The sequence below is a fragment of the Ursus americanus genome, chromosome 24 (assembly GCF_024610735.1).
Source record: "Ursus americanus isolate L20-20 chromosome 24, mUrsAme1.1.p, whole genome shotgun sequence".
NCBI classification, from domain to species: Eukaryota; Metazoa; Chordata; class Mammalia; order Carnivora; family Ursidae; genus Ursus; species Ursus americanus.
The window spans coordinates 7,171,453-7,199,303 of NC_142150.1; the positions used below are offsets into that span (position 1 = coordinate 7,171,453).

General features: G+C 49.9%; 1 long non-coding RNA gene across 4 annotated transcripts; it reads left to right on the forward strand.

Annotated features, from left to right (window-relative positions):
• LOC148107837 (uncharacterized) lies at positions 1 to 24,605 on the forward strand. 4 transcript variants are annotated; one of them, XR_015721541.1, is made up of 5 exons: positions 5 to 685; positions 8,942 to 9,250; positions 9,729 to 9,769; positions 17,194 to 18,315; positions 20,613 to 24,604. It is a non-coding gene; the product is annotated as an uncharacterized LOC148107837 (long non-coding RNA). The 4 variants fall into 4 exon arrangements; XR_015721538.1 differs by having other exon boundaries at positions 1 to 685; positions 8,942 to 9,769; positions 20,613 to 24,605; XR_015721539.1 differs by lacking the exon at positions 17,194 to 18,315 and having other exon boundaries at positions 12 to 685; positions 8,942 to 9,769; positions 20,613 to 24,602.
• The last annotated feature ends 3,246 nt before the right edge of the window (positions 24,606 to 27,851 follow it).

Sequence of the window (27,851 nt, forward strand, 5' to 3'; positions counted from 1 at the left end):
CGCCCTGAAAGCAGAGCCTCGGGCAAGAATTTAATGGAAGCGTGGCCCTAGGTTGCAGACCTGTGGGGGTAGGAAGAGTGAACCAGGGGAAATGGAAAAGCCAAGATGAGGGCATGCTTCCTTGAGGTTCACAGGCAGAGGGGGCTTGATTCTGCTGGAACCTCTGAGAAGCGTTCGGAGGCCTCCCAGAAATAGCCACCTGACAGATGATAGCAGGACTCATCCTTCATTGTCTCCCTCCGTCACTGGTCGAAAATTGCTTCTGGGGAAGCTGACTTTCCTGAGCTTCCAGACAGCATTTGCAAGCTCAGGTCAAGCTCCTGCGGCACAGCGGGGAACCCTGAATCCAGATTCGGAGACTGGCTCTGCTTGAGGCAGGACGGGGAGAATGCGTCTGAGCTCACCTAGGACTGTCCACCCGGGCTGCGGCTAAAATCTGAGGGGGGCCAGGGGCTTGTGGCGCAGACACCACGGGCTACACATGCTACCTTCCTAAACAATGTTATGAACTCTGAGGGAGAGCAACAAGGAAGCAGACCCAAAAGGAGCAAGAAATGTGAACCAGTGTACCTCACCCAACTCGAAGGATGCAGTGTTCCACACTTCTACCCAAAAGGCAGCGGAGAAAAATGTCCTGGCTTCTGAATCCTACAAGTTTGGGTTCAAATCCTGGCTCGGTCACTCTGTAAGTTAATAACCTCAGGTATGCCATCTGGCTGCTCTTAGCCTCAGTTTTCTCAAGTATCTAATAGGGATAAAAATACTTCCTTTATAAAGCAGTGGTGTGCCAGGCCCTTGGGACATAATGAGCCCTTTTTTAGCATATGGCAACTCTTACTAAAGGACTGGCACATTTTTCCTCAGCTCCAGGCTCTGAGCTCCAAACTGTCTCTGAGAGAAGGTGGCCATTTGACCTTCTCTAGACAAGAGCTGCTTGACCTCCTGACATTTTGAAGGTCAAGACCAGATAGCCATCTGGCCTCTTCTGTCTTCACCCTCAGACCCTTAACAGAACCACTTCTTGTCCTAAGTATTTGGTTCAAACCTTTTAGGAAGTACAGGAGAAGCAGGTCTGAGTAAGATAGGTAAAATCTGGGTATTTTTTTAAAAATGGGATAGTGTGAGAAAGATTCATCTTTGAAGAACCATCTTGACCTTTCCTTCAATCACTGAAGACACAAATGCAAGCTTTCCTCTACAAATTTTCCATTTCATAGTCTGGGTGTCCATACCTTTGGGCGAAGCAATACCTTTAGGTGGACATTATAATGAGCAAACAGATTCCAGAGGTGAGTGTTCCCTCGTGTCAAATCCAACCACCTGTATTCCTCAACTGTGCTAACAAGTGGTGTTATGTCTATAAAAGATATTTTTAAAACTGATTTATTGCCCTTATTTCCATTATTCCCAAACTTCCTTTCCTGCTATTCCTCAAATTTCCAACTTCAAATGACTTAAAATGTGTCTTATTTTATCTGAGTTAAAAAGATCATGGGCTTTAGCTCAAGAACTTCCTTCCCCTGGTATCCTCTGCCTTGGGAGTCTGGGATTGGACAGGAGCCCCCGTATCAGACCCCATCACCCAGACTATAGGTTTACAGAACTTCTCCAGAAGGAGCTGGGGAAAGAGCTAGGAGTGGAGAAATCAGAGTTCTGATGTAGGCTCTGCAGTGAACGGCTGTGTGACCTAGGGCAGGAACCTCACCTCTCTGCGCCCCAGTTTCCTGTTAAGGTGAGGGGCTGAGACCAGAGGTACTCTGAGAATCGGTGGTTGTGATCCTTAGGGGCTTAGGCAGAGGTCCCTGGATAGCTGGGATTTTCTGAGCCCCGCCATGGCGTCCCTGGCCTGGCTAGGAGCTCCCGCAGGGCAGGATCACATTGCCCCAGATTCCACGACTGGCTGCGGCACAGACCCAGGATCGGGTGACAGATCCATCCAGCCTGGACTGGCTCAACCTCTCAGCTACAGTCGCAGCCATGGGGGCTGGAAAACCAGAGCTAATGCAAGCCAGCTGGAGGCTAGGACAAGATTGATGAAGGACAGGGAGAGGATTTGGCCAGGGGGCTGGGCAAGGGGGTAGAGCATAATTAGTCCGGCCTGCTTCCCAGAGGCCCCCAAGCTGGCTAAACCTCATTAACTGGGAACCCCCAGTGGGGAATTCCTGCTCATGACCCAGAGAAGGAAGGGCTAGTTAGGAGTTAATTAGTAGTGAAAGTGCCAATCGGGGAGTGTTTAAACTGTTAAATGGCTGAGCACCTGTTTACCTACAAACAGGTCAATTATGTCAATTATCTGGCCATCAAAGCAGGTCCCCGAAGATAGTGATTACCAACCTCGGGTGATCCTCCAGGTCACCTAGGAACCTTGTTAAGCATTAGTCCCCAATGCAGTGATCCTGATTGATCGGTCAGGGACGAGAACTGCTGCTCTAACCATTCCGTTAGCACAAGATCTCTTGGCCCAATCTCAGAGACTACATGTATCAGCAAGCAAGAAGTAATACCCAACAGGTATTACTATCATTGGTCTTTCTATAATTTATTTAGCATTTACTATGCACCAAGAACAATGCTTCGCCTTTAGAATGCATTGCCTCTTTTAATCCTTGTTACAGCTCTTTTTGGTAGGTGTTATTGTCCCTTGTCAATAGAAGATGAGGTAGTTGAATTCAAAGAGGGGAAAAACTTACTAGAAATAATAGTAAGTGGCAGAGATTATATTCGATCCCAGATATTTTGACTCCTGAGCTCAAATATTAGTCCAACTTTTTTAATGATCCTGAAAGCCTTTCCTGTCCATTCACTGACTAAGATGATACTGTCAGGCCTTTAGGGATAAGTCATAGTGCTCTGCAAGACACTGCCCATTATATAGATGGGAAAACCGAGTCTCCAGAAGGAGACATTAACTGATTCAAAGAGTCCAGGTTTATGGTTCCCATGCCTGGGCTATTTTCCATTAGCCAGTTTATGGACTAGAAGGAAGGAGAGAGGTCGACCTCCAGTGCTAAATGTCAACATGTGTCCTGGTATTCAAGGGCCAGAGCGATTCAGTTACAAGCACTAAGCTCTAAGCACAGCCACACCACTGACCCCAAGTGTGATCTGGGACAAGGCATGAACTTCTGTGGGTCTCAGTTTCCCCATCTGCTAAATGGGGCTGCAGCTATTTGGTTTGCCTCTGCTTTAGAAGGAACAAGGGAACACATGAGTGAGAGAAGAGAGTGTTGTAATGATATAAAGGATTGCTCCAACTGATGTGGGGCAGCCTTGACTTTAGGGAGCAACTCGTACAACTATGTGGCTACTTCAGGCTTGATAAGATGGTCTGTTAGGCCCCAGGCTCAGAGCTGGTCTTCCCCTCCCTGGGTTACAGGAAGCTAAAGAAAACACCTTCTAGTTTTCTCTAGGAAACGGGCAAGATGGTTGACCAGATGACTCCCAGACTTTCTATGTGACTCCTGTATTTGACTTTATTGGTTGGCCAAGCCTTGCAGTCCTACCCCCAGACCAAGGGCAGTTTCCCTCAGAGCCAACCTCACCTAGGGGCCACATCCAGATGCTTGCCTCGTTCCCTTCCGGCCTTGGTGGAGGCATGAGCCTCCCCCACCTCCTGTTCACTCCTCGCTCCTCGGCCGCCAGCCCAGCAGCTGTTGCCTCAGATCAGTGTGGACCATCTAATCCTCTCTCCAGAGCCCTGGCCCCCTCCTCAGGCAGTAAATTAAGGAGGATGTAAGAACAGAGGGCACCAGCGTCAGCAGAGCGGCATCCAAAACATCCCCCCCCCCCCCGCGCCTGAGTCATAGGGCCCTGAATTGGCCCCTCTCTGCTTGGGGAGAGGAAAGAGGAGGCAGGGAGAGCCAGGCCTGAGGGAGGAAGGAAGTGAGACTCTAGAGGAGGGGACACCAGCATCATGCAGGGCTTGGAGCCCAGGCATCAGCTTCTTTATCATGCCCTGACCCCTTAACCCCATCCCTTTCACATGCCATACCCACTCCCACCATTGTGCGTCCATCCCGAAGATGGGCAGAGAACAGTTAGCTGAGAAGACCTCAAGGGAACACCTCACTCCAGGACACAGCCCAAATCCTTGTGCTGAGGAGCTATAGGACATCTTTGGAAATGATATCTTTGGCAGCTGTCCTCGCCTCCTGTCCCCGAGAGCATAATCTACAGCACTGACCTTAAAAATTCTATTCCTCTCTGACTTACAAACACCATCCAGTACTCCCTACGCATATAATGTCTTGAGGTCTACACCAAGAGCTTCCAGATCCGACCAATCTACCAACAAACTAAGAGGAAGAAAAAGGGAGAACAATGGCCAGATAAAAGTGGAATGGCGTCTACTGGTATGATGCAGGAAGAAGGGCAATGTAGGGCTCCTGCTCTGCTTTTCACAGGTGCCCCCGGGAGGAGGGGCTGGTGAATAACACAGTGGCTTCTGACGCAGAGATCAGAGTGGGTGATAAACCCCACGAGCTTGAGATTTTAAGTCAGCGAAGTCAACACTACCTTTTAGACATCACGGGGACATAGCAGGATGAGACCCATCCCTCAGAAACAGGGTGGAAATGATTCATGTGCATGAGGAAAATGGGTCTGTTCAGAGGGAAGGACAAGCAATCCTGTATGTCAAAAACATCAATGTTTGTATTTCAGTCTTGCTTTAAATACCATTATATGCAGATGACTACCGACTTTCTATCTTCCGCCCAAATCTCACAGATAAACTCCAAACTCTTCATCTAGCAGCCTGCTTGATGTCATCGCTTGGGTATCCTACTGAGCTCTCAAATGTAACCTTTCCAAACCTGAGCTCCTGATTTCCTCCCACAGATTTGCTCTACATACAGCCTTTCCCACCTCAGCTTATGGCAATTCCATCATTCACATGGCTCAGGGCGAAACCTGGACACGGTCTTTGAATCTTCTCTTTGTTTCCCCTCTCCATTCCCATATCCAATCTGTCAAGAGATCCCATTGGCTCTACTTTCAAATACTATAGCAAAAGCTGACTATTCCTGCGTCCTTCCCCTGTTAGCGCTGTGAACCCAACTACAGTTGGCTTCCACCCGATTCCTGCCAAAGCCTTTGTACAAGTCCCTTTGCCTCTACCCTTGCCTCATCACACCCTCCCACCCCATCTGTTCTTAGCACAGCCACTAGAGGAATCCTTTTAAAATTGCAAGTTAGGGGGTGTCTGGTCGACTCAGTTGGTTAAGCATCTGAATCTTGATTTCAGCTCAGGTCTGATCTCAGGGTCATGAGATCGAGCCCCACGAGGGGCTCCACACTCAGTGTAGAGTCTGCTTGAGTTTCTCCCTCTCCTTCTGCCCACCCCACACCCCTGCTCATGCATGTGCACTCTCTCTCTAAAATAGATAAATAAACAAAATCTTTTAAAAAAATGCAAGTTAGTTCTCATAACTCTTCTCAAAACTCTGCAAAGCTCCCATTTCAGTCAGACTAAAAGCCAAAGCCCTGGCAATGCCCACAAGGCTCTATGTGATCTTGTTCCATCAACCCTTGGCCCTCAGCTCCCACTACTCTTGCCTTTGCTCTGCTCCAGGTACACCGACCTCCTTGCCGCTTCTCAAATCTAATGGATGTGCTTCTGTTTAGAACCTTTGTTGTAACTGTTCCTTCTGCTTAGAATGTTCTCCTGCCAGATATTTACTCTTCTCATCCTACACTGTCTTCGAGTCTTTGCTCAGATCTCATCTGTTCAACAAGGTCTGCCCTGGCCATTTGACGGCAACTGAAGCTTCTCTCCTCTAGCATCCTGACCACCCTTGCTCAAACCTATGTTTTAATTTTTTATTAGTAACACTAATAGTCTTGGAGTACATAATTCACTTTCTTATTATCTTTATGCTTGTTGACCATCTCTCCCAGCTAAAAGGTAAGCCCCATGAGATCTGTATTTCGTTCACTACTATATCCCAAGTGCCTGAAATGGAATGTGGCCCACTCATAAGTGAATGAGAGTCCTAAAGAGAGTCCTAAAGCTCTCTGGCTATATTAGGGAAGTGGAGGTTGGTCTATTGAAACATATCCCAGTACTGGCCCAGAGGTCCATCTAGGCAATGATGGGGTCCCCATTCCTCAGATGTCCTGCTACAAGGGATTTGTGGCTAAAATTCTAACATGGTGCATATACTGAGGTGCCAAACTTATGGCTGATCCCATCAACATGGGCAAAAACTGGAAGCAATTTACTCCTGATATTCTTAGAGTTCACTTCATGCCTGCTATTCTGTTCTTGCCTTCACAACTGGGTAACTGGCCTGGTTCTTAATTTAGGCTAACCCCTTACATTTAGATATCTGTTCTCCCACCCATGGCAGCCAGGCCCACCTTATACAAGTGCCATTTAGAGACTTCTTCGGCTACTTAGCTCAAATGGCTTATTTTGTCACCAACTTCTGCCCCATTTCCGTTTTTGCCACCCGGGCATGAGAAAGTACTGTAATAGTTTTCTATTGCTATGTAACAAATTACCCAAACTTAGTGGCTTAAGACAATACCACTCAACATCAATTGCCATCAGAGAAATGCAAATGAAATCCACAATGAGATACTCACCATGATGGTTTTAATGAAAACATTTAAAAGAGAGATATAATAATTGTTGGCATGGATGTGGAGAAATGGGAATCATCATACATGGCTGGGGGGAATGTAAGTGGGTACATTCACTTTGGGGAAGTCTGGCCGTTCCTCAAAAAGTTAAACATACAGTTACCATGTGACCCAGAAATTCTAATCTTAGGTATTTACCCAAGAGAACTTAAAACATACGTCCACACAGGGGTACCTGGGTGGCTCAGTAGGTTAAGTGTCCGACTCTTGGTTCCAGCTCAGGTCATGATCTCAGGGTCATGGGATCGAACCCGAAGTTGGGCTCCATGCTTACTGCGGAGTCTGCTTGAGATTCTCTCTCTCCCTCTCCTTCTGCCCCTCCCCTCACTTGCGCATGCTCTCTCTCTCTCCCCAATTAGTTAATTAATTAATCTTTTAAAAAAACCTAACATATGTCCACGCAAAAGCCTGCTCACAAATATTCATAGCCACTCTACTCATAATAGCCAAAAAAGAAGAAACAACTCAAATGTCCATCAATTGATGAAGAGATACACATAATGCGTCAGATCCATAGAATGGGATATTATTTAGCCATAAAAAGGAATGAAGTATGACTATATCTTATAATTTGGATGAACCTTGTAAACATGCTCAACAAAAACAACAACAAAAAAAAGCCAGACACAAAAGACCACAATTGTATGATCCCATTTATATGAAATGTCCAGAGGCGGCAAATCCATACATATAAAAAAGGAGTTTAATGATGGCCAGGGGCAGGAAGAAGCGGGGAATGGGGAATGACTACCTACTGAATATAAGCTTTTGCTGTTGGGGGAGTGGTTGAGGAAAATACCCTGGAATTAGACAGTGATGATGGCTGCACAACCTTGTGAATATAATAAAACACACTGAATTGTATGCTTTAAAATACTCACTAATTAGTTCGCAGTTCTGTAGATCAGAAGTCTTTGTAGGGTTGGCTGGGTTCTAATCTCAAGGTCTCGTAAGACCAAAATCAAGCTGTCAACAGGAGGGCAGCATGAGACATAGGCCAAGAATCTGCTTCTAAACTCAACAGTTCTTTGTTGGCAGGATCCAGTCCTTGGGGTTATGGGGCTGAGGTCCCTGTTCCTTGCCGGCTGGAGCTGTCAGCACCTTAAAGCTACCTGCATTTCTTCTCATATGATCCTCCATCTTTAAGCCAGCAAATGAGTTCAGTGCGTTGAGTCCTTCTTATGCTTCAAATCTCTCTGGCTTCCTTTTCTGCCCCCAGCACTAGAGAGTTCTCTGCTGCTAATGACCCATGGGATTACATCAGACCCCCTCAGAGAATCGCTCTTTAGGGTCAACTGTCCCACATAACGTAATATAATCAGGGGAGTGGTGTCTTACCACATTCACAGGCTCCATGGATTTAGGCGTAGAATCTTGGGAGCCATTCCTAGATATTCGGCCCCTACGGCACCTGATAATTATTTTTGGGTGTACTGACTGATGATTTTATCTTCCAGAAGGAGCAAGCATTCCTGAGCATCTGTTCCATTCAATGCTAGGGAATTCCATGAGTTACCCCCTTGTCTCCCTGGTCCTTAGCCCAGTCATGCCACACAGTGAATACTCGAGCGTCTGCTTCCTGTCCCTACCCGAGGTAGCTTCCTGCTCAGTTGAGAAGACAGGGAAGTGCTGGGTGCTATCGCTGTGGCAGGTAAATACAAGTGCCAGGAGCACATGGAGGTTGTAATGTAGGGAATGGTTTCTTTGAAACCACTCCTGACCTGTTTAATGAAGAGAGAAGTAACCAAGTCACTTTAGAGCTTGACATAGCCATAGAGGTTATCCATATGAGATAAAGGCCAAGCCTCGCCCTGTTTTTGGAAGGCAAATTTCAAAAAAGTAGAAGGGAAGATAGGCTCCCATGAGCAGATGTGTTATTCAAAGGTAATATATTTTTTAATTTAATTGCCAATGATTCCTATGAAGAAAAGTTAAGGAGTGAAGCAGGGGGAGGGTAGTATCCAAGGAGAACAATTTGGAATAATAGGACCTCTGCAGAGTTTCTTCTGATAAGTGCTTTCATTCTTCCAACAAATATCTACCGAGGGCACTTTTCTGGGTGCTAGAGCCCGGGGAGAAACCCCGTGGAAGATGCCGTATGGGGCCTCAACGATGGCTCCCACTGATCCCTGCCTCCCGGTATAATGTACTCCCTTCCCTTTGAGTGTGATATCAGCAGAAGTCATGGGATGTCACTTCCAAGATTAGGGTTTTTAAAGACGTGCCTTTGTTTGGGATACATTCTCTCTCTCTCTCTCTCTCTCTCTCTCTCTCTCTCTCGTGCTCTCTCCCTTAGCTCACTTGCTCTGAGAGAAGCCAGCTGCCATGTTGTGGGCTGCCCCATGGGGAGGCCCACATGGCAAGGAACTAACACCTCCAGCCAACAGCCAGTGAGGATCTGAGGCCTGCCAACAGCCACATAAGTGAGCTGGACCTGGATCGTCCCCTAGTCACGCCTCGAGATCACTGCAGCCCCAGCCAACACCTTGATGACCGCCTATAAGAGACCCTGAGCCAGAGTCACAGCGAAGCTGCTCCTGGATTCCTGACTCACAGAAATAGTGGGATCATAAAACTCTGTTGTTTGAAGCTACTAAGTTTTGGGGTAATGTGTTACGCAGGAATAAATAATACAGAAAGGTTTATAAGAACGATGACAATGTTTTATAATAGTTACAATAAGGAATATACCCAAATATTCTTTATTGGACGATGAACCACAGAGAGGCTTTGAGAGAAGGGAGGGTTTGAGAGAGGGGAGTCAGAAAGGGAGGGGCCCACATGGAGTGAGACTTGGGAAACGCTAAAGGCAGAAAACAGGGTTTCTTGAGTTTTGTTTAGGGCAAGAAGCAGAACAAAGAAGGCTCCTTGTCTGTCGGGGCTGAGGTGGCCCAGGAGCGGAACTCCCCCATTCCACTTTTCATCTACTGTCTCCAGTGGGGAGCACTGAGCCTCAGGCTGCTTCGCTCATTTCTCAGATGTTGTCAAGAGCGTCGTCGGAATCAGGTCGGGGCAGACTGAAGGGCATGCCGAAGAAGACTGTCCCAAAGCTCAGAGCTCTGCTTCTGCATTCTTCTCCTTAGGCCCCAAGAAATCCCACACTGCAGGCCCAAGAGCATGTGAGGTAAGATTGTTGAAGTGCTATCAGCGGCCCTTGGAGGGGTCTGGGGAATAGCAGAGGTCAAGCTGTTGTAGGGAGTAGACACTGGCCTTACTTCCAGAAAGAAGGAGGGGGATCCTGAGACTCTGAGCGCTCCTGATCTGGGGAGGGGGCCTAGAACAGACTAAATCTGACGTGTGACTCCAAGCCCAGCCCAGAGTTCACTAAACAGCTCAGGCCTAGGCTCATGTGCTTTCTTGGTTTTTAAATAGCAGAGAATGAGCAGTCATAGCCAGGACCCAAGTAACGCTGTGGAAATGGCGTATCCTGATTCCATCTCCTAATTGACAGCCTTAATTCCTGCAGAAAGTGGAATAAAAATACCACTAGGATGATGTATGACCATTTGAACAATATGGCCGGAAATTACTGATTAAAGGAACATTATCAACTGCAGTGGTCCCGGGAGCCTCTCAGCCCCCACCGGATAATAATATTATCGGTTAACTTGTATTGTGGACTTAACCTATTCTAAGCACTTTCTGTGGATTGTTTCATTTGATTCTTCAAACAGTCCTACGAGATAGATACTTTCCACTCCATTTCACAGAGGAGGAAACTGAGGTGCAGGGAGCTTGACAGAATCACGCAGTTAGGGTATCACAAAGCCAGGACCGGTGTCAGGTTGGCCTAGACTTAATGCTTTTGTCTTCGCCATGTGGCCTTATTGCCACAGAGACGGCAATTCCACGTCCTTCTACCTGGGAAGAAGCAACTTGGCTCAGTTTGTAGCTCTGGTGTGGGGCATGCGTACCGGCAGCCCTGTATTAGTGTGTGTGTCTGTGTGAGCAGTGTGAGTGTGCACATGGGTGGTATTTGTGTGCCTGTGTGCTCTGAGCCAGTAAGTTGTTGGGAAAGTGAAGGGGGCAGGGCACTGCAGCCCTGCTCATACAGGGGAGCAGCAGGAAGTTGGTCAGTGGGTCAGGCAGCCAGTCACCCGAGCAGGAGGGTGACAGGTGGGCAGGGCTGTCGGGGGTGACTAGCCGGCTCCCACCTGCTGGGGCTGTCCATCAGCACCAATGCTGGCAGTGCCTGAGGCCAGGACCCCCAGCAGGCTAGTCCCAGAGGCACACTCCTCCAGGGGACATCCCAAGGTGGCGGAGAACACCCCCCCACAGCCAACCCCAAGTTCTGACCCAGACCTAAACACCCAGATTCCACTCTGTCCTCTCTTACCCACCCCCACACCAGAGGCTAAAAAGCTTCCCTGCTGCTCAGACCTTGAGAGCTAAGTGATGGGATGAGATGGAGTAGGGACACGTGGCCAGTGGGTGCCCTCCCACACTCATCTGTCTTCGGCATACAGATGACTGGAAGAACACGACCTTGCTAATGTTGTGGGATAAGAAAAGGCAAAGGAGCGCTCAGAGGTCATCTAAATCACACCTCTTTATTTTTTAGACAAGTAAAACAGGTTCAAAGAGGCCCCAGGATGCCCCCCACCAAAGACCCTAGGATCCATCAGGGGGTCTAGCAAAAGTCAGAGGATGAGAACTGAAGTTTGGCTACTCTGGAGGGAGTTGAGTTCTGCCTGGGAACAGCATGAGCAGGTGAAGGCCGTAAATATGTGTGCTGGAAGACAGGACCCCAGGAACTTTACAAATCCAGGTGGGGAGGGAGCCAAGGACTGGCCAGCGGAGAGGGGCAGAGCAGATAAATGAGAGGGTCGCACACAGAGTGAGGAGGTTGGGGCCCAAGCCTTGATCCCGTGATCCCTCGGCGGGGGATGGGCAGGGAGCTGGCAGGTGGGTGGCTCTGAGGCAGGTCCGGGCAGCGCAGGTCCTGCGAGGGAGACGGGGCAGGGGTGCGGCTCTAGCCGGCCTGAGGACCCAGAGGGAGGCTGAAGGACATACGCGGCGGCTGCGGGGGGGGGGGGGGGGGGGGGGAGGGGCGTCTGGGGGCGGAGCGGGGGGCTGCTAAGGGATGGGGTGGGTGGGAGCGCCAGGTCGCCGGCGGTGCCTGGGAGGCTGCGCAGGGCTCCCGGGGAGGTGGAGGCGGCGGGGCGTGGGGAGGGGCCCCTGGGCGCGTGGCCGGGCGGGCGGTGGGCTGGGGCTGCGGTGATGGGCGGCGCGTGGCCGGCCGCCCCCAGCTGTGGCGTCGCTCAGGCCCGGCTTAGCGGGCCAGGCCCGGGGATTAGGGGCAGTGGCCGCACCTGGTGGGGCGGCCGCAGGGCTAATGCTGTGTGACCGCGCGGCCCCGCCCGACAACTGGCTCCCTCCCGCCGAGAAGGGCTGTGGGCTCGTTAGCCCGCGCCGGCGTGTGCGCGGGGGTGTGCGGCCCGCGGCGTGCGCACGTGGCGGCCGTCTGCCCCGGCCCCCCGCGGCGTGGCCCGGGACGGTCCCTGGTCTCCGGGACTCCAGAGCGGGGCTGCCAGGGGCGGGGCCCGAAGGTTTTCTGTCCGGTGCCAGGGGGTCCTCGGGGTCAAGTGGGGGCCACTTGATTGTGTGCCGCTGTGAGCAGGTGTCACCTTGTGATGGTGTCGCTTCGGGTCTGAGTCCCCGGGGGTCTGACTGGGGATACCTCCAACGTGATAGTCCCCATTATCACCGGATGTTGACTCCGTGTGGCCGGCCAGGACCTTACACCATATTTGTGAGACTCAATGTCTCTGGACAAGACTCTATGGGGCACCTGCATACTTGTAGTATGTGCTTAGCGGGTTTCAGGGGTGTATCCCTCTGCAGGTGTAGCCTTGGGGGCCCAGGCCACTCAGCAAGCTGCCTACTTCCCAGCGACAGTGTCTATTCAGTCATGTACCCTGCAGGACCCCAAATCTCTGGTGCTGAGTGGAGACAGTAGGAGGGGAGTTCCCCTGCATTCCTCCCCTCCCTAAACTTGGGCCTGCCCGCTCAAGAACTTCCCCAGCCCAGGCCTAGCTCAGGGCCCCCAGACCTGCTTTAAAAGGCACATTTTTCTACCAAAATAATGGGATCTGGACAAAGCTTGTGTTGGAATTGGGAGTTCTTATCCAATGCCACAGGTAAGCCTCTGGGCCTCTGTACTTGCTGTTCCCTCTGCCTGCAAAGAGGCTTCTCCCTTTCCTAGAGCACAGGAGCACCTCCACCAGCCTTCCGGCCGCACTCCCACCCTGCCCAGCTCTCCCCTCTCCTTGCAGAAACTTAGCTCATACCTGGCTTGGGCTATTCCAATGTCATTTGCATCTCCTGGAGCTAGGAACTCCCTGAGAACAGAGGCAGGTCTGGACATGTGATAGGTGGCAGGGAATGCTCACTGAGTTGAGGCACTGGGTAGCAGAGCCATGGACTCTGCCCTTGCCCACCACCAACTAGCAAAAGCCAGCTAGGGGCTTCAATTCTAAGAGGCAGGAGGGTCTGAACAGCCCTGCCTCCACTCACTCCTCTATGTTCACACACGTCCTATCTCCTCCAGGGAGGCACCAAGCTGCCGTAAGCAGCCCTGCGCCACCCCCTCCCCCAGCAGTCTCCCTAGCAGTGAGGAGCTGGGCTGAGCTGTCCTTACCCGCCCTCCTGGCCTCACCCTGGCCTTGCCTGGAGATGCCAGGACACACAGCAGGTGCCTGGACAGACTTGGGCCTGGAGAGAAGGGCTGGGCACAGCAGGCCAGCCTCTGGCCAAGAATAGGACTCACAGAGAGACCAAGTTCCAAAATCTTCCTCTTCCTCCTTCTCCTCCCCCACTACTTCGTATTGTTAATAACAGCTGCTATTTACTGACCACTTACTCTCTGCCTTACACGGTGTTTAAGGATGTGTGTGCATTATCTACTTAATCCTAAATCAATCCCGAAACGCGGGTGTTATTCTCCCTATCTCTCTGATGCGGCAGGAAATATCAGAGAGGTGTATTTCTTGTCCAAGGTCACCTCGCAGAGCCAGGTTGGAGGCAGAGCCAGGATTCTTTCCATGGCCTTGTCACCCAGTGCCACCCCAGATGTTGCTCTGCTCACCCTGGGCGGCAACTATGTTATACGCCTGCCTCCCACATTAGAGCTGTGGGATACAGGACTGTCCTGTCTTCCCAACTGTCCCACAGACGGCATCGAGGAATGCCAACGGAATGATAGTATCTTGGCTGTTAGCGGAGCAAGTGCTAGGGTTCCAATCCCAGCTCTATCTTAATTATGCTATGACTTTGGAACACTAATCTTTCTGTCTCTGTTTCATCATGTATAAAATGGGAAGGATAATCATATGGTGGTTTGAGAAGACTGAGTCAACTTGGGAAAGTTCTTGTCCTATAATAGGACAAGTATATATAGTATATAAGCATTCGCTAATACCCTTATTATCCATTAGTAGCTCTCACTGGACTAGACTGGGCCCCACCCCACTCTGCTGTATCCCCAGCACTTAGCCCAGGCGTTGCCTCTAGTGGGTCCTTGCATTTCCTCATCTGTAAAATGGGGCTAATACTATCCGACCTCCAGGATTAAGGGGTCGTATGTAACATGCCTGGCATGGGGCAGAGGCGGGCATTGGTAGCGGCACTAGTGGGGTTTGGGTATGTGGAGGGGGGCAGAGCCGGAGCAGGCTTTCCTGGATTCCCCATCTTCAGATCTAGGGCAGAGGCTGCAGGAGCACATCCTCCTGCCCGCACACCCTTCAGGCCAGGCTGTGCCCCCTCCAGCATGTGGAGAAACCCCCGTGCCAGTAGCTACCTTGGAACCAAGGTGCCTTCTCCTCACCCCTTCCTGGGTCTCCCCCGGGGGACTGGCAGCTTAGGGCTTTGGAAATAGAAGTCAGGTGGGCAGGAAGTACCCGGGAGATCCTCCAGAGGCAAACCTCTTCAGGAGCGGAACCCTATTCAGATAAGTTCTTGTGTGAGCCCTGATATATAAAGCAGAAGGAGACGCCATTTTGCTATTACAAATTGATTTTATTGGTTTGGGGCACCTGGGTGGCTCAGTCGCTTAAGCGTCTGCCTTCGGCTCAGGTCGTGATCTCAGGGCTCTGGGATCAAGCCCCATGTCAGGCTCCCTGCTCAGTGGGGAGTCAGCTTCTCCCTCTCCCTCTCCCTCTGCCCGTCCCCTCCTGCTCGTGCTCGCACACACACACACACACACACACACACTCTCTCTCTCTCTCTCTCTCTCTCAAATAACATATAAAATCTTTTTAAAAATTTTATTAGTTTAAATATGTAACTCTTCTTTCTTATAAAGGATGCTACTGTTCTCCACCACCACAACAGAGCCTGGCACATAGTACACACTCAATAAATGATTATTGACTGAGTGGATAGTCAATCCGTGGAAAAAAAGTGTTATTTTGGTGAATACAAATAGGTGAAAGGGGGGGAAAGGGGGTCATGTATGATAGCTGGAGAACCCTACTAGCCTGAATTTCTCACCCCGCGTTTGTGGAATCCCTGTAGCATTTCTGAATGGCCCAGGACTCCACAGAACACCATTTGAAAACAACTGGTCTACACAAGTCCTTTTAACAAATGAGGACCCTAGGGCCAGAGGGTCAGTGGGAAAAGCAGGCTAGAACCCAGGCCTCCTGACTCCCCATCCCAGGGCTCCCTCTCAGCCTTGCCACGTGATGCCTTCCAGGGACCCGAGGGTGGACTCTTCCTGCCATTTCACCCTGCCCGGGACAGCCTGTGTGCCAGCAGCCCACCGCCCTGCTCCAGGCACTTCCCGCCAGCCTCTGCCCTGGGCCTGAGCCAGGCAGGAGCCAGGCCCTTCCCACTGACTTCGGGCCAGGCTCTGTTCCTAATGTGTGTCATCCGGGGAAGGAAGGACCATTGCCCAAGACCCCTCTTGGAACCTACTGGGCCCCAAATGGCGGGCATTCCCGAGGGGTGCCAGATTCGCAGAACCTGCTGGGTAGGTGAGACGTGGGGGGGATGAGTATAGCCATTGAGGACCTGGTCAGGGGAAACATCCAGGAGCGCCCCAGATCACGGGCCCCACAGCAGTTGGGGGCATTTATGGGCCTTCCTATAAACTTCTGAGAGGGTAACTTTATCCTGCTTCTTTCGGCCAAGTATCCTCCTCCAGCAGCTGGTCACAAAGCTGGTTAATCTCCCAGAGTGCTCAGCTTAAAACCCGTGACTCACAGCACAGCCAGTGTGGGGGAGGGGGCAGCTGCCTCCAAAACGTGGCGCCCAGAGTCAGCTGTTCCGGGGGACTTCTCGGGTTTCTCCAAACTCAGGCCTGAGGTTCGGGGCCCTCTCTTCCCTCCTGGAGTCCTGCTCCTCACTGACCCCTCGACATGAGCCATGAGAGGTCGAGGTCCTAGGAGGAGGGCCAGTTCCAGGGCCTTGGCTTTGGCCAAGATCTCAGGATGTCCCCAGGAATGACCAGCTGGCTTGGGCCCTCAAGGGAAGGGAGAGGTTTCAAGTGTAACTCTGGGACTAGGGAGAGGACAGCCCTGCAACTCGGGGTCCAGCGCCCGGATAGATCTGAAAAATGTTTCTTTGGATCATGACACCCTCGCTGAAACTGCCGTTGCTCAAAGCCAGCGAATGCCATGAAGCACAAGGAGAATGACTGAAGAGCGCCAGCAGAAAGCGACGCAAATGTCAAGTGGCCTCCCACTTGAGATAAGCAGAACAGACACACGAACTCAAAGGGAGGAAAAGGGGAGTAATGAAGAGTATTGTCCTTGGAGTTGGAGAGACGGGGGTTCAAGTCCCAGTTCTGGCACTTGCTGGCTGAGTGGCTTCTCTGAGCCTCAGCAACCTCATCTGTCAAATGGGGACAGTGATAGCACTGACCTGGGTGAGTTAAGGTGAGAAGCAGATGAGATTCTGTTTTGCCTCCTGAGCAGGTGGGAGCTATTATTATTATGACCGTTATCATCATCCTCATGATCACTCAAAAGACAGAAGAATCCATTTTCATTTTTCTAAATTGAAGTAAAGTTGATACACAACGGTACATTGGTTTCAGGTGGACAACATAGCGATTCAACGATTCTACACGTTAGGTTACCCTCACCACGAGTGTAGCTACCATCTGTCACCGTACAGCGCCACTACGATATCATCGACTACATTCCTCGTGCTGCGCCCTTTCTTCCTGTGACTCACTCATTCCCTAACTGGAAGTCTGGATCTCCCACTCCCCTTCATGCATTTTGCCCATCCCCCCCCCCTCCTCTGGCAACCGCCTGCCTGTTTGCTCTCTGTATTTTTGGGCCTGTGTTTTATTTGTTCATTTGTTTTGCTTTTTATGGATGAGTCCATTGTGTATGTGCCACGTCTTCCTTATCCATTCATCAATCAGTGGACACATGGATGGCTTCCATATCTTGGCTCTTATAACTAACGCTGCAATGAACATAGGTTAGCATACATCTTTTCAAATTAGTGTTTTCATTTTCTTTGGTTAAATACCTGGTAGTGGAATGACTGGATTGTATGATTTTTTTTTAAAGATTTTATGTATTTATGTGACAGAGAGACAGCCAGCGAGAGAGGGAACACAGCAGGGGGAGAGGGAGAGGAAGAAGCAGGCTCCCAGCGGAGGAGCCCGATATGGGACTCGATCCCGGAACGCCAGGATCACGCCCTGAGCCGAAGGCAGACGCTTAATGACTGCGCTACCCAGGTGCCCGGATTGTATGATATTTTTATTCTGAATTTCTTGAGGAATCTCCATCCCGTTTTCCCCAGTGGTTGCCCCAATTTACATTCCCACCGACAGTGCACGAGGATTCCCTGAGGAGAATCCGTTTTCATTTGTCAGGGACTGTGTCCTATGTAGGAGGAGGGAAGCGAACCATTTGAAAGGCTTCCAGAGACTCCTCTCATTTGGTAGGAATCTATTCAGATGTGTGTAACTCTCTAAATGATAAGCAAGTATCTGCCAACCAGTCGCATTGTGCTTGCTGTGGCTGAAAACAAAACCCAAAAAACAGCGCGAGCCGGTGCGTGATGGAGGGTCCCACTGGTAGCTCCGCGCAGCAAAGCATAACTCATGCGTTAGCCTTTGCCGTTGTATCTCCGGCGACTCTTACTATCTTCTATCCTATCTGAAAAGTCCCAGAAACAGCCTAAGATTCCTGTGTGAGGAGGAACTGACCGCTTTATAAGTTCCTATTAAGGGCCTATATAAAACACATGCATTTGACCGCATCTAATCTCTGCAACAAGCCTATGGGGTAAATGCACTATTATCCCTTTGGGGAAGACTAATTACACTGATGGACCCAATTCTTCACGCCTCCTTGTGTCCATGTCTTTGGCCACATGACGTGGCAGCTCTTCACATCAAGTGGCATATTTCTCTACCCCTCAGTTCTGAATTCAGTCATGTAACTCGTTGTGGCGCAAGGGGTGACATCCAGGACTCACGCTGAGGTTTGAAAAAGTAATGCTTGCATTTTGAAAAATGCAGTTGAGAAAGTGTGCTTGAAAAAGGATGTTTCTGCTTGCATTTTGGTCCCGCTGCCATCACCGTGAAAACATGCCCCGGCTAGCCTGCTGGACAGTGAGAGGCCCGTGGAGCAGAGCGGAGGTGTCCCAGTTGCCCCAGTCAAAGCCAGCCCGGAGCAGCCAAGAAACAGTCAGCCACAATATGTGAGTGAGTCCAGCTGAGCCCAGAACAGCTGCCCACATGAGCCCCGGAGAACAGCCCAATCTAAACAGCCAACCTCATATCGTGGAGTCACAAACTAAATAAATGCTTATTGTTTGGGGGCCCCTGAGGGTGGGGGTGGATCATTGTAGAGCATTATCACAGTGGGATAGATAATACACACACCTTTTTGAAAGAAATAGACTTTATTTATTTATGTATTTATGTATTTATGTATTTATGTATTTATTTATTTATTTGAGAGTGCGAACCTGAGTGGGGCAGGAGGGGCAGAGGGAGACAGAAAAAAATCTTCAGCAAACTCCCCACTGAGTGAGAACCCTGACCTGGGGACTCAAACTCACGATCCTGAGCTCATGACCTGAGCCGAAATCAAGAGGTGGATGCTTAACTGACTGAGCCACCCAGGCACCCCTCAAATAGACTACTTTTAAGAACAGTTTTAGGTTCACAGCAAAATTGAGCAGAATATATAAAGGTTTGCTGCATGTCGCCTGTTCCCATATACACGCAATCTCCCCCACTATCGACATCCTGCCATGGAGTGGGACATTTGTTACAATCAGTGAACCCACACCGACATATCACAGTCACCCAAAGCCCATAGTTTACACTAGGGCTCACTCTTGGTGTTGCACATTCTGTGGGTTTAGACACATGTATAATGAAATGGATCCACCATTAAAGTTTCACATAGAATAGTTTCAGTGCTTTAAAAAATCCTGTGTTTTGCCAATTGATCCCTCCTCTCCCCATAACTCCTGGTAACCACTCATCTTTTTACTGTCTCCGTAGTTTTGCCTTCTCTACAATGTCTTATAGTTGGAATCAAGCAGGATGTGTCTTTTTCAGATTGTCTTCTTTCCCTAAGTAATATGCATTTAAGGTCTTCTCATAGCTTGATAGTCCCTTTAATAATATCCCATTGCCTGGCTGTACCACAGTTCACTTATGCACGTACTGACTAAAGGACATCTTGGTTGCTTCCCAGTTGTGGTAAACCACTTTTTAGATGAGGAAGCTAAAGTGCAGAGTTGTTAAGTAGTCTGTCTAAAATCACACAGGCCTGAGTGGCAGGTCTGGGGACTCAAACCTAGGTCTTATTCCAGAAGTCATGAGCTTTCTTTTCTTCTGTAGGAGGATCCCAACTAAACTCTGCTCTTTTAGAGCTCACGGCTTTGGCCTGCGCTGGTCCCTAGACTTAGACGCTCTTCCTTCCCTCTCTGTTCCTCTGTGTTTAACTCCAAGTCTGTCTCTGTGAGACCTTCCCCACTCCTCTCCTCCCCACGCCAGTCCTTTCTCTGTGTCTCTACTTTGAGTTCCTTGCATTGAAGATCTTAAGGAAATTCTCACTGAGGAACATTCCAAAGTAAGATCCCAAACTAAGATGCAAGCATTTCTAACCAGGTGGCTAAGAACTAATTATCTTAAGGCACTAAGGGTGTGAGGGAGGGTGTTCTTTGCAGGGATCTATTGGGGCCATGAAGACTCCCCCTTGGGGTGGCACATGCTTTCCCCTTTACCTCAAGCCAAGAGAGAGAGGCTTTAAGGACATCCCATAAGAATCTGAACACATCTCTCCTACAGTTTGGGGGACGTAGCAGGCTGACATCTGAGGAATACAAAACCTGAAGAGTGAGAAGATGACCCAAAAGGCCTGGAGTTGCAGAGTAGAAGGCTGCTTGCCATAGATATCTGGGCAAGGATTCATGTGTACTTTCTGTGGATTATATGTGGGCCATATAGGAAAGAGCCAATACGGGGTGACTTAGAGATTGCCCTAGAGACCATCTAGAGAGCAGTGGGGCCTCAGCAGGAGAAAACTGGAGGTATACCACTGAACACCTGCAGTTGCAAGAGATCAGTGGAACAGAGTTGCAGGTGAGGGGTCCCCAGCAATGAGGGCAGGAAGAAACACCAAAGAAAGCACCAAGATGGGAAGAGTGAGGTTTAAAATGCTTTTCAAGCCTGGAAAGCACTGCTAACTAGAATATTGTAACAGTACCAGCCAAACAAGTACATCCCCGCCCTGCCCACCCCTCTCCTCTGCCTGCTTTCCCTGCAACGTGTAGCAAGCCTCATTGACTACAGATGTCCTATCCACAGCAGACGCAAGCTGGCAAGCAAGGGAGAGAAGCCTCCACTCCAGTCACATTTCAGAACAAGAGTTTTGACCATTGTAATCTCTGAATGGAGATTGTATTTGCGTTAGTTTTCTGTTGCCCCATGATATAATGATCGCAAACACCCATAAAGTAGCTCTCCATTCGTTCTACAGGTCAGAAGTCTGGAATGGCATGCCTGGATTCTCTGCTCAGGGCCTCACGAGGCTGAAGTTAAGAAGTCAATGGGCTGAGTTCTCATCTGGAGGCTCTGGGGGGAAAATCAACATTCAAACTCATTCAAATTGTTGGAAGAATCCAGCTCCTTATGGTCTTATGACTCAGGTCTGAATTGTCTTGGTGGCTTCTGCCCGGAGGTTCCCCTCAGCTCCTAGACTTCTCTCTCAGGTCCTGTCTGTGTGGCCAACTTATCCTCCAGGCAATGATGGCATGTCAAATCCTTCTCATGCTTTGAATCTCTGACTTCCTTCTTTGTGACAACCTGTAGAAAATGGTCCACTTTTATTTTTTTTTTAAAGATTTTATTTATTTATGTGACAGAGAGACAGCCAGCGAGAGAGGGAACACAGCAGGGGGAGTGGGAGAGGAAGAAGCAGGCTCATAGCGGAGGAGCCCAATGTGGGGCTCGATCCCACAATGCCGGGATCACACCCTGAGCCGAAGGCAGACGCTTTAACGACTGCGCTACCCAGGCGCCCCGAAAATGGTCCACTTTTAAAGGGCTCCTGTGATTAGGTTAGGACCACCCAAATAATCTCCAAATCTCGAGGTCAACTCTGTCATGTAACGTAACCTATTCATTGGGGTAAAATCATCAAATCCACAGTCCTGGTGATTATCAGAATGTAATACATGGCAGGCGGGAGGGAGGAGGGGAGAAATCTTGGGGGAGATCTTAGATTCTTCCCCAGTATTGCAACCCAAAATATAATCATTTTTATTATCTTAGAGAGACCAGAGAACTCATGAGACTGCCTAACATTTCATCTAGGATTAGGAATAGAACTATTATGCTAAAGAGCAGTTTTAAAGGGATTGTGAGAGACCCTGTCCCAACAGCAACAAAAAATCGTTCATGATGACCTCCCACTGCTCATTCTTGCTCAGTGCAAGGATTATTACGGCACCACCCCTCCCAAGTTAGTACTAGTTTCATCTGCCCTCTGGGATCAGAAAATGTTTCACCATCTGCCCTCCCCTCTAGAACTTTAGGGATTTGAAGGAAAAGACCAAGGCTTGCTCATTTTTACAGCTTCCAGAACTGGGCACAGAGCAAAGCTCATGGTTTCTTGAAAGAATGCGTGAATGAGCTAAGAAATGGGAACCACTTGGAACAAGTAGTAAAACTGTGATTCCCTTCTGGCCCCTCCTCCTGAGAGCCATAAACTCATTAAAGAGCTGCCCTTGGGAACCATTTTTAACAGAATTATGCCTGCATAGTAGACATTTGCTGATAGCTGCTCCCAATTAGGCCAAGCTCAGTCTCCATCTTTAGGTAGAATAAGAGAGAGGAGGATGGAAGGAGGGGCAGGCAGGACAGACCCTTTCACTTCTCCCTCCCTGACTTGGGCTGGGCCTGTTAGATGACAACTGTAACTAATCTAGAAGTCTGTGTGTAAAAGAGACAGGCTTAAATGTTGGCGATTCAGAGACTAAGGGATGTTGGACCTCTCTAACATTCGATAGGGGGCCTGACCATTGAGGTGTGGACAGGTGAGACCTTAAAAGAGGGCTGCTTATTGAGTCCTTCCTGTGTTTCCAGCTCTGTGCGTTGGCTCCACTTTTCATGCAGTCTCTTATTCACACCCAGCACTTCAACAAATGTCGTTCACATCTTCACTTATGAGATGTGGAAAGTGAGGCTCAGAGAGATTGAGGAACTTGCCAAAGTCATACAGTTAGTGGCAAAGTCAGGCGTACAACAGAGAAAATGGGACTCCCAGAGTCCACAGGCTTAACCACATCACTCATGCTGCTTCCTTGCCTGTAGCTCTTCCGGCAGAGGTGGCTACCTCCTAACCCTAGATAACCTAAAGGTTATCCCACAACCTCTGCTTCCATCTCAGGGGCCCCATCTGTTAGCCTGAGGGAGAATCACCAACCTCTTGGCCCTATCTGCAAAATGAGAACAATCCTTTCTTAGCTGCCAGCAGTCAGCTGAGTCCAACAAATACTTTGCGTCCTTTACGTTCACATAATTTCCTGGGCATAGCTCAGCCACCACACTTAACCACGTGCATGATACATGTTATTTCCCAGGGCCTATGTCATCGCCGGACACATGATAGTATGCATATTAATTAAGACACATGTTAGGCTGCTGTAACAACAAAGACACCTAAAAATGCAGTTCATTCCTTTCTTATGTGACATCCCAGGAGCAGGAGATGGTCAAAGAATTGTATGGCGGCTTAACAGTACTGGGACCCAGCTTCTTTCTGTCTTATTGCTCTGCGATCTTGATTGATTGTACATCAATAAGCAATCACCATCACATGATCTAAGATGAGATATTAGTTTCCTATTGCTGCCGAAACCAATTACCAAAACTCAGTGGTTTAAAACAACCCACACTAATCTTGAGCACCGAGTAATGAATGGATTTGTTGAATCATTATATTTCACACCTGAAACCAATGTAACACTGTACGTTTTATGAATTTTAAAAAAGGGATGAATAAACAAATAAAGGAAGAAAACACATACTTATTATCTTACCATTATGGTGATTAGAAGTCTGAAGTAGGTCTTACAAAGCTAAGATCAAGGTACTAGCAGACCAGTGTTCCTTCTGAAGGCTCTGGAGGACAATCCTTTCCTTACCTTTTCCAGAGTCTAAAGATTTGATTTATTTATTTGTCAGAGAGAGAAAGAGAGAAAGAGATTGAGACTGAGAAAACAGGGGGAACAGCAGGTGGAGGGAGAAGCAGCCTCTCAGCTGAGCAGGGAAGCCCGATGTGGGACTCGATCCAAGGACCCTGGAATCACAACCTGAGCCAAAGGCAGACACTTAACTGACTGAGCCACCCAGGTGTCCCCCTTTACCATATTCTAGAAGCTACCTCATTCCTTGGCTCATGGCCCCATCGCTCTGACCTCTGTTTCAGTAATACATTTTCTTCTCTAACTCTGACTCTCCTGCCTCCCTCTTTTCCTTTAAGGACTCTTTTGATCACATTGGGCTCACCTAGATAATCCAGAATAATCTACCCATCAAGATCCTTAACTTAATCACATCTGCAAAGTCCTTTATGCCATATAGGATAACAGAGCCCAGGGTTCTGGAGATTAGGACAAGGGCATCTTTGGTGGCCCATCATTCTACCACTGATGGCTACTCCAGCCCCTGCCATTCACCCACATTCCAACCAATGAGGAGGAAGAAAGAAGAAGAAAAATTACAACCAAAAAGTTACAAGCAAATCATTTCCACTTAAACTACATTGGCTAGAACTTACTCATATGGCTACAGCTAGCTGCAAGGGAATCTGGAAAATGTAGTCTTCTGCTGGGTGATCTTACTGCCAGCTAAAAATTATATCAGTACGTTTTTTAAAAAGTGAAAAAACCCACAATGACACCACTGGGATGCAATTAAAAAACAAACAAGACAAACAAACAAAACCAACATCTCCAGAGCGTAAGAACTCTGCAGAACACACAACTCAGTTTTTTTTTTCAATAAATAAATTGCAAAGGAGAAAGATATGGAAGAGGAACTTTTACACTTAAAGGGACTTAAAAGACAGATTAATAGGGGCGCCTGGGCGGCTCAGTCATTAAGCGTCTGCCTTCAGCTCAGGGCGTGATCCCGGAGTGCTGGGATGGAGCCCCACATCAGGCTCCTCCACTATGAGCCTGCTTCTTCCTCTCCCACTCCCCCTGCTTGTGTTCCCTCTCTCACTGGCTGTCTCTCTCTCTCTCTCTCTCTGTCAAATAAATAAATAAAATCTTTAAAAAAAAAGGCAGATTAATAACACAATGTGTAGGCCCCATTTGAATCTTTATTCAAAAAAATAAGAATATTTATGAGATAATTGGAAATGTGATTACTAATTGAATATTTGATTGTATGAGGAATCGCATACTGTTAATTTTATTAGTACTCTAATGGTATTGTACTTATGTAAAAAAAAGGTTCTTATCTTTTAGAAGTACTAATCAAATATACACAAGTGAAATGATATAATGTCTGAAATTTGTTTGAGAATAACAGGAGGGGAGGAAGTGGGCAGTACGTCAACAGGTCAGGTCAGGGTTAGACACCGGTTAGTGGCCATCAGAGCTGGTAATGGGCTTCTTATACTATTGTGTCCGTTCCTATGTTTGGAATTCTTTACAATAAAGAGTGAAAAAGGAGTTTTGGCCGGGAAGGGAAAAAGAGGTAGGGGAGGGGCTGAATGGACAAGAACAAATTTGATGAGCCCAGCAAGGCCCCCACTCGCTTTCTCCCCACTTCCCCATCCTTTCCCTAGTTCCTGGACAAGCCCACTCTGAGTCCCATCCCAAAACAGCTAAGGAGGGACTGTGAGCCCCAAAACCCTTAAGGCAGACGAGTCAGAGGTCTCACGTCAAGGCAGAGGTAGCTACCTCCTAACCCTAGATAAACCAAATCAGCCCCCGCCCCTGGCGACCCTCCATTCGCCTTCATCTGCCACAGGTGGGGATGCCCTTGCTTCAAGGGCATGAGGTGGGGCAAGTTCATCCTGGACATCAAGCGACCTCAAGAAGCCATCAAGTCCATTCCCTTGTCACCAAACCTGGGCTTTCTAGAATTGGCTCGGCCAGGAGACCAACATTCCTATCGCAGAGCCCCCGCAGCTAAGCTCAGGTGAGTCCTGGACAAGCTGCTTAGAAGCCTGGGCCTCCTATGTCTACACTATACAGAGAAGAGAAATGTTGTCCCTGATGTCGGAGCAGGGAGGAGATTCTGGCCACAGAGATGTGGGCTCCGCTGGGCCCCAGCCCTCTCTGGGGATGCCTTGCACGATGCTGCCTTCTCTGCCTCTCCCATCCCCCGTTCCCAGTCCGGCCCTCGCCAGCCTCTCTGCATCTATCATCAGCCAGCTCTGCTCCCCGTGGGCCGACTTTGTTTGGGGGCGACTGGCAGGCGACGCATGTGCACAGTGGAAGCAGTGACACCTGGGACTGCTGTCAGATACTTCGCAGGCTTTGAGGTCACCCACACTTCCAGCCACCTCACTGTTCCCCCCACTTCCAAGAGTTCCAGAGCCCAAAAGAGTCAGGCCAGGCCCCCCACGGTCCCAGCCCCACCCCACCCCCAGCTTGCTCCTAGCTTCTGTCCAAAAGAAGAGGCAAGGCAAGAATAATCTCCAGGCTCCTACTGCGCCCCACGGGACAGGCTCCTCTCGAGGACGACACATGCCTTGGCATATAGAATCCTTACAGTCCTACAGAATGGGTACAGGGACTAGTCACATTTTACAACTGAGAGAAGCGACTCTCAGGGAGGGAAGTAACTTACCCAAGCTGAGTAAGGGGCAGGGCCAGCGTATGAGTCCAGGCTGCTCTGACCCCTAAGTCCAGTAGATACCCCTGGAAACACAGCCGGAGGAACTGGTGACCCAGTGTCTGTGTCAGGCAAGATCAGCTCCATGTTCTCCAAGGGCAAGTTCAGGGTCCAAGAGAGATTATGCTGCATCTTCAGGAAAGGACAAAGACGATGGCGTTCACGAGTCCCCAGTGCTCCTTGGGGCGGGGCCCCTTGTGTTCACTCCCTTTCCAGTCTGAGCAGTAGGCATCTGCATCTCATGCTGAGTCCTCGTCACACTCAGGCTACAGGTTCACCTACCCCTGCTTCTGTGCTGGGCCAGCTGGCCAGGTGACAGGACAGAATCTCCCTCCATGCCCAGAAGGCAGACCCAAGAGAGAGGCTGGGGGGTCAGGGAGAAGCAGGGACCTCGGCCAGCCCCCTGCCTGAATGGGAGTGGAGCCGGGAGTCCAACATCTCCATCCTACACATGGAGAAGATGAGACCCAGGCAGGGCACCGAAGGGCTCGCGGAGATCACAGACCAGCACGCAGCCGGGGCGGTGAGAACTCTGGGCTTTGGGCTCAGTCCAGGCTCTCTCCACCACCGTATAAGGCTGCCGCTCTCCCCTGCAATCCCTCCTCACACCACCCTCCACCCTTGGCTTAACTTGTCTTGACCGGAAAGCTGGTGAGCTTCACTGCAGACAGAGCCCATTTACCCCTCTGGGGGTATGAGCAGATCCCTAATGACAAAGGAACCCCAGATACAGTGTCAGCCACACAGGACTATCGTTCAGCTTGTTGCTGCACCTTCTGGCCTTTCCTCCTGTTCTCCCACTGGGCACTCCTACTCCTCTTCAGATGATTCGTTCATGGTCTCGCTCTCCCCACTAGGTGGAGCTCCCAGAAGCTAAGGGTCTTGTCCACAGCGCCTAGCTTGAAACCTGAGAACAGAGTGGGTACTAAGGAACACTTGAGGAATGGTGAGAGGGTAGAGCTGTTGAGGCACATGGGCCATAAATCACTTTCCCAAACCAGAGGGGAAGCAGCAATCCAGGAGGGCTTCATGGAGGTGGCAGGACAGGATGCAGGACAGAGGCAGATGACGGGTGTCCCAGCAGCCTGGGTATTAGTCATGAGGCCCTTGCCTTCTATCTCTCTGCCAGGAAACTCCTGTCCTGGCTGCCACTGGCCAGGGATGGGCAGATTTGGGGGAGAGAATCAGGCCTCCCCAGGGCTCCCAACCTCCACTCAGAGGCGTGTGGCTGGGGCAGCTGCTGGGGGCAGCAGCTGGTGTCTGTCCCTGGAGCCCAACGGCTGTGTGTGCCTTAATCCCAGCTCCTTGGAGCCCCCCAGGCTGGCAGGTGGGCTGATTAGACAGAAAGGAGGCAATGGGAAAGGGGTGGGGAGCTGAGGCCCCTCCCCAGACCCCCACAGCTGCCCACTGGATCCTGCCACATGTGCCACGCCATCCCCATCCCCCGGCCCCCCATTGCCAGTTCTTCCCTCAGCCCAGAGCTGCTCCTCCCTCAGCCATTACATGGAGGCCTGACTTCTCGAAGCAGGAAGATGCAGCTTAGAAAGTTCCAACTAGCAACCGCGAAGGTGTGGATGTCCCAGCCAATAGGCCCCTCATAGCGTCTTCCTTCTGGATGGAGTGGCGAACGTGCAGGCACACAGGTGGAGGCACGTGGTCACACTGGGACAAGGTGTGGATACCCCTGCCATAGACTCTGAGCCACCGGTGTGGGCCACACGTGTGGTGTGGACGTGGAGCGTGGCGCATGCCCTGCAGGAAGCATACCCATGTGTGAGGTATGCACGGAGTGCGAGGGGTCCCTCATCTCGTATGTGTAACGTGTGTGAGGTGGACGTGGTGTGGGAGGCACAAACAGAGGGCG